The sequence below is a fragment of the Oncorhynchus nerka genome, unplaced genomic scaffold (assembly GCF_034236695.1).
Source record: "Oncorhynchus nerka isolate Pitt River unplaced genomic scaffold, Oner_Uvic_2.0 unplaced_scaffold_720, whole genome shotgun sequence".
Taxonomy (NCBI): Eukaryota; Metazoa; Chordata; class Actinopteri; order Salmoniformes; family Salmonidae; genus Oncorhynchus; species Oncorhynchus nerka.
The window spans coordinates 360,037-366,036 of NW_027040464.1; positions in this window are offsets into that span (position 1 = coordinate 360,037).

Below are 6,000 nucleotides of genomic sequence, written 5' to 3' on the forward strand. Positions count from 1 at the left end.
TTAGTGAGCTATACATTAGCTCACAATGCTCTACTACTAATACACAGTAGTGGCCTGCTAACTTGTATCGTGATAGCCCCTTGTCGGAAAATATAGATGTCTTTCTATTTAGTAAATGGTAATGTCCAAGAATGTAGGCAGTCTAACGGCCCACGATGATATAGCAACATTAGCAGGACTAAACAGACTAAATTCAGTGGCACAGTGTTCATCACAGTATATTCACTATATCCTCATGTCATATCATGTAGAATGCATCTGGCATCTGGCATCTGATAGAATCTGTGGATTGAACTGTGGACTCCATCCACACAGTGGCAAGAAAACGTATGTGAACCTTTTGGTAATACCTGGATTTCTGCATTAATTGGTCATCAAATTTCATCTGATCTCCATCCACTGGGATTGTCTACCTCTAACCCTATTACAGGGGCTGAGTCACTGGCTTACTGGTGCTCTTCCATGCCATCCCTAGGAGGGGTGCATCACTTGAGTGGGTTGAGTCACTGACGTGATCTTCCTGTCTGGGTCGGCACCCCACCTTGGGTTCGTGCCATGGCGGAGATCTTTGTGGGCTATACTCGGCCTTGTCTCAGGATGGTAAGTTGGTGGTTGAAGATATCCCTCTAGTGGTGTGGGGGCTGTGCTTTGGCAAAGTGGGTGGGGTTATATCCTGCCTGTTTGGCCCTGTCCGGGGGTATCATCGGATGGAGCCACAGTGTCTCCTGACCCCTCCTGTCTCAGCCTCCAGTATTTATGCTGCAGTAGTTTATGTGTCGGGGGGCTAGGGTCAGTCTGTTATATCTGGAGGACTTCTCCTGTCTTATCCGGTGTCCTATGTGAATTTAAGTATGCTCTCTCTAATTCTCTATTTCTTTCTTTCTCTCTCTCGGAGGACCTGAGCCCTAGGACCATGCCCCAGGACTACCTGGCATGATGACTTCTGGCTGTCCCCAGTCCACCTGGTCATGCTGCTGCTCCAGTTTCAACTGTTCTGCCTGAGGCTATGGAACCCTGACCTGTTCACCGGACGTGCTACCTGTCCTAGACCTGCTGTTTTCAACTCTCTAGAAACAGCAGGAGCGGTATATATACTCTTAATGATCGGCTATGAAAAGCCAACTGACATTTACTCCTGAGATGCTGACTTGTTGCTCAATCGGCAACTACTGTGATTATTATTATTTGACCATGCTGGTCATTTATGAACATTTGAACATCTTGGCCATGTTCTGTTATAATCTCCACCCGGCACAGCCAGAAGAGGACTGGCCACCCCACATAGCCTGGTTCCTCTCTAGGTTTCTTCCTAGGTTTTGTCCTTTCTAGGGAGTTTTTCCTAGCCACCGTGCTTCTACACCTGCATTGCTTGCTGTTTGGGGATTTGGGCTGGATTTCTGTACAGCACTTTGAGATATCAGCTGATGTAAGAAGGGCTTTATAAATGAATTTGATTTGATCTAAGTCACAACAATAGGCAAACACAGCCTGTTTAAACTAATAACACACAAACAATTATACGTTTTCACGTCTTTATTGAACCTACCATGTAAACATTCACTGTGCAGGGTGGGAACAAGTATGTGAACCCTTGGATTTAATAACTCATTTGGCAGCAATAACCTCAACCAAACGTTTTCTGTAGTTGCGGATCAGACCTGCACAACGGTCGGGAAGAATTTAGGAAAATTCCTCTTTACAAACCTGTAAAATTCCTCTTTACAAACCTGTAAAATTCCTCTTTACAAACCTGTAAAATTCCTCTTTACAAACCTGTAAAATTCCTCTTTACAAACCTGTAAAATTCCTCTTTACAAACCTGTAAAATTCCTCTTTACAAACCTGTAAAATTCCTCTTTACAAACCTGTAAAATTCCTCTTTACAAACCTGTAAAATTCCTCTTTACAAACCTGTAAAATTCCTCTTTACAAACCTGTTTCAGTTCAGCAATATCCTTGAGATGTCCTCTTGAACCGCTCTCTCGATGTCATGCCACAGCATCTCAATCCACAAAGGCCTATTTTCTTCTGTTGAAGCAATTCTGTTGTTGATTTAATTCTCGTTTTGGGTCGTTGTCCTGTTGCATCATCAAACTCTGTTGAGATTCAATTACGGAAGATTTCATTCTCCTGCAAAATGTCCTAATAAAAAATTTCCTTTTCTACAAACAGAAAGCCTTCCAGGTCCTGAGGCAGCAAAGCTGCACCAAACCATGAGCTTCCTCCACCAGACTTTACAGTTGGGATGAGGTTTTGATGTTGGTGTGCTGTGCCTTTTTTTCTCCACACATAGTGTTGTGTGTTCCTTCCAAACAACTGTAGTTCCATCTGTCCACAGAATATTTTGCCAGTAGCGCTGTGGAACATCCAGGTGCACTTTTGCAAATTTCAGACTTGCAGCAACATTTTAATTTGGACAGCAGTGGCTTCTTCCGTCCTCCCATGAACACTGTTCTTGTTTAGTGTTTTACGTATCGTAGACTCGTCAACAGAGATGTTAGCATGCAAGTCTTTAACTGACACAGTAGGATTCTTCTTAACCTCATTGAGCATTCTGCGCTGTACTCTGGCAGACATCTTTCACTTACGGCCACTCCTAGGGAGAGTAGCAACAGAGCTGGACTTTCTCCATTTCTAGACCATTTCTAGACAACATCAAGGCTTTTAGAGATACTTTTGTAACCCTTTCCAGCTTTATGCAAGTCAACCATTCTTAATCTTAGGTCTTCTGAGATCTCTTTTGTTCGAGGCGTGGTTCACATCAGGCAATGCTTCTTGTGAATAGCAAACTAACATTTTGTGAGTGTTTTTTTATAGGGCAGGGCAGCTCTAACCAACATCTCCAATCTCGTCTCATTGATTGGACTCCAGGTTAGCTGACTCCTGACTCCAAATAGCTTTTGGAGAAGTCATTAGCCTTGTGGGGTTCACGTACTTTTCCCAACCTACACTGTGAATGTTTAAATGTTGTATTCAATATAGACAAAAATAATTGGTGTGTTATTAGTTCAATCGCACGGTGTTTGTCTGTTGTTGTGACTTAGATGAAGATCAGATCTACATTTTATGACTAATTTATGCATAAACCCAAAGGGTTTTCTTGCCACAGTAGATAATACTGAATGTTATTCACGAACACGCCAGGAGGCTGGAGAGATTCCCCCACGGGATCCCTGGTCTCTCCATTAGATAATACTGAATGTTATTCAGAACACGCCAGGAGGCTGGAGAGATTCCCCCACGGGATCCCTGGTCTCACTGTAGATAATACTGAATGTTATTCATGAACACGCCAGGAGGCTGGAGAGATTCCCCCACGGGATCCCAGGTCTCACTGTAGATAATACTGAATGTTATTCATGAACACGCCAGGAGGCTGGAGAGATTCCCCACGGGATCCCTGGTCTCACCGTAGATAATACTGAATGTTATTGACGAACACGCCAGAGGCTGGAGAGATTCCCCCACGGGATCCCTGGTCTCACAAGATAATACTGAATGTTATTCACGAACACGCCAGGAGGCTGGAGAGATTCCCCCACGGGATCCCTGGTCTCACTGTAGATAATACTGAATGTTATTCATGAACACGCCAGGAGGCTGGAGAGATTCCCCACGGGATCCCTGGTCTCACCGTAGATAATACTGAATGTTATTCACGAACACGCCAGGAGGCTGGAGAGATTCCCCCACGGGATCCCTGGTCTCACCGTAGATAATACTGAATGTTATTCACGAACACGCCAGGAGGCTGGAGAGATTCCCCCACGGGATCCCTGGTCTCACTGTAGATAATACTGAATGTTATTCATGAACACGCCAGGAGGCTGGAGAGATTCCCCACGGGATCCCTGGTCTCACCGTAGATAATACTGAATGTTATTCATGAACACGCCAGGAGGCTGAGAGATTCCCACGGGATCCCTGGTCTCACCGTAGATAATACTGAATGTTATTCACGAACACGCCAGGAGGCTGGAGAGATTCCCCACGGGATCCCTGGTCTCACCGTAGATAATACTGAATGTTATTCACGAACACGCCAGGAGGCTGGAGAGATTCCCCCACGGGATCCCTGGTCTCACCGTAGATAATACTGAATGTTATTCACGAACACGCCAGGAGGCTGGAGAGATTCCCCACGGGATCCCTGGTCTCACCGTAGATAATACTGAATGTTATTCACGAACACGCCAGGAGGCTGAGAGATTCCCCACGGGATCCCTGGTCTCACCGTAGATAATACTGAATGTTATTCACGAACACGCCAGGAGGCTGGAGAGATTCCCCACGGGATCCCTGGTCTCACCGTAGATAATACTGAATGTTATTCACGAACACGCCAGGAGGCTGGAGAGATTCCCCCACGGGATCCCTGGTCTCACAAGCGAAACTGAACACAGATGCCACATTGGTGCATTGAAGAGACAAGGCTTAACCTCTCCATGAACTGCCAGCGAAGATGTTGCTACACAATGTCAACATTACAAGGCTGTTCAAAATGTGCTTCTTTACAATAACGGATAAGGATAGAATGACATTCCTCTTAAGTCAGACAATTGCATTTTTCTCTGTACGCTACATGCGAGGATTTGATTAATGCACGAAGAAGCAATTTCAGAAATAATGTAGTGATTTTGCTTCTGACTGAAAGCACGATGCCACTGAAAGGGTGCGATGCCATTTCTGATTGCAGTCATTGGTGTTCAAGTGGCTGAACATTAGACTGGTGGAATTGCCTGCTCTGCTTGGGTACATCTCAGCTGGTTAGACTGTTTTCAGGAGGAGAGTGTATCTAGGTCCCAAAAGGCACCCTATTCCCTATATAGTGCACAACGTTTAACCAGGGCCCATAGAGTAGTGCACTATGTAGGGAATAGGGTTCCGTTTGGCCAAGCAGCACTGTTTAACAGTCGTCTCAGGTGACATGTAATTCTATCAGCAGCTGAGATATGTTTCTCCGTCTACTGCCCTGACCCGAAGGTAACACAAGGCTGATTGGCTCCAGTGGACAGGCTTTACATACAGCGAGACACCTTCTCCTTTATAATACAGGCAGCACAGCCATAACGCAGCACAGCACAGCCATAAGGCAGCACAGCACAGCCATAAGGCAGCACAGCCATAAGGCAGCACAGAACAGCCATAAGGCAGCACAGAACAGCCATAAGGCAGCACAGCACAGCCATAAGGCAGCACAGTCATAAGGCAGCACAGAACAGCCATAAGGCAGCACAGAACAGCCATAAGGCAGCACAGAACAGCCATAAGGCAGCACAACACAGCCATAAGGCAGCACAGAACAGCCATAAGGCAGCACAGAACAGTCATAAGGCAGCACAACACAGTCATAAGGCAGCACAGCACAGCCATAAGGCAGCATAGCCATAAGGCAGCACAGAACAGCCATAAGGCAGCATAGTCATAAGGCAGCACAGTCATAAGGCAGCACAGAACAGCCATAAGGCAGCACAGCCATAAGGCAGCACAGCACAGCCATAAGGCAGCACAGAACAGCCATAAGGCAGCACAGCCATAAGGCAGCACAGCACAGCCATAAGGCAGCACAGCCATAAGGCAGCACAGCACAACCATAAGGCAGCACAGTCATAAGGCAGCACAGCACAGCCATAAGGCAGCACAGCCATAAGGCAGCACAGCACAGCCATAAGGCAGCACAGCCATAAGGCAGCACAGCACAGCCATAAGGCAGCACAGTCATAAGGCAGCACAGCACAGTCATAAGGCAGCACAGCACAGTCATAAGGCAGCACAGCACAGCCATAAGGCAGCATAGTCATAAGGCAGCACAGAACAGCCATAAGGCAGCACAGCCATAAGGCAGCACAGCACAGCCATAAGGCAGCACAGCACAGCCATAAGGCAGCACAGCCATAAGGCAGCACAGCCACAAGGGAGCACAGCCATAAGGCAGCACAGAACAGCCATAAGGCAGCACAGCCATAAGGCAGCACAGCACAGCCATAAGGCAGCACAGCC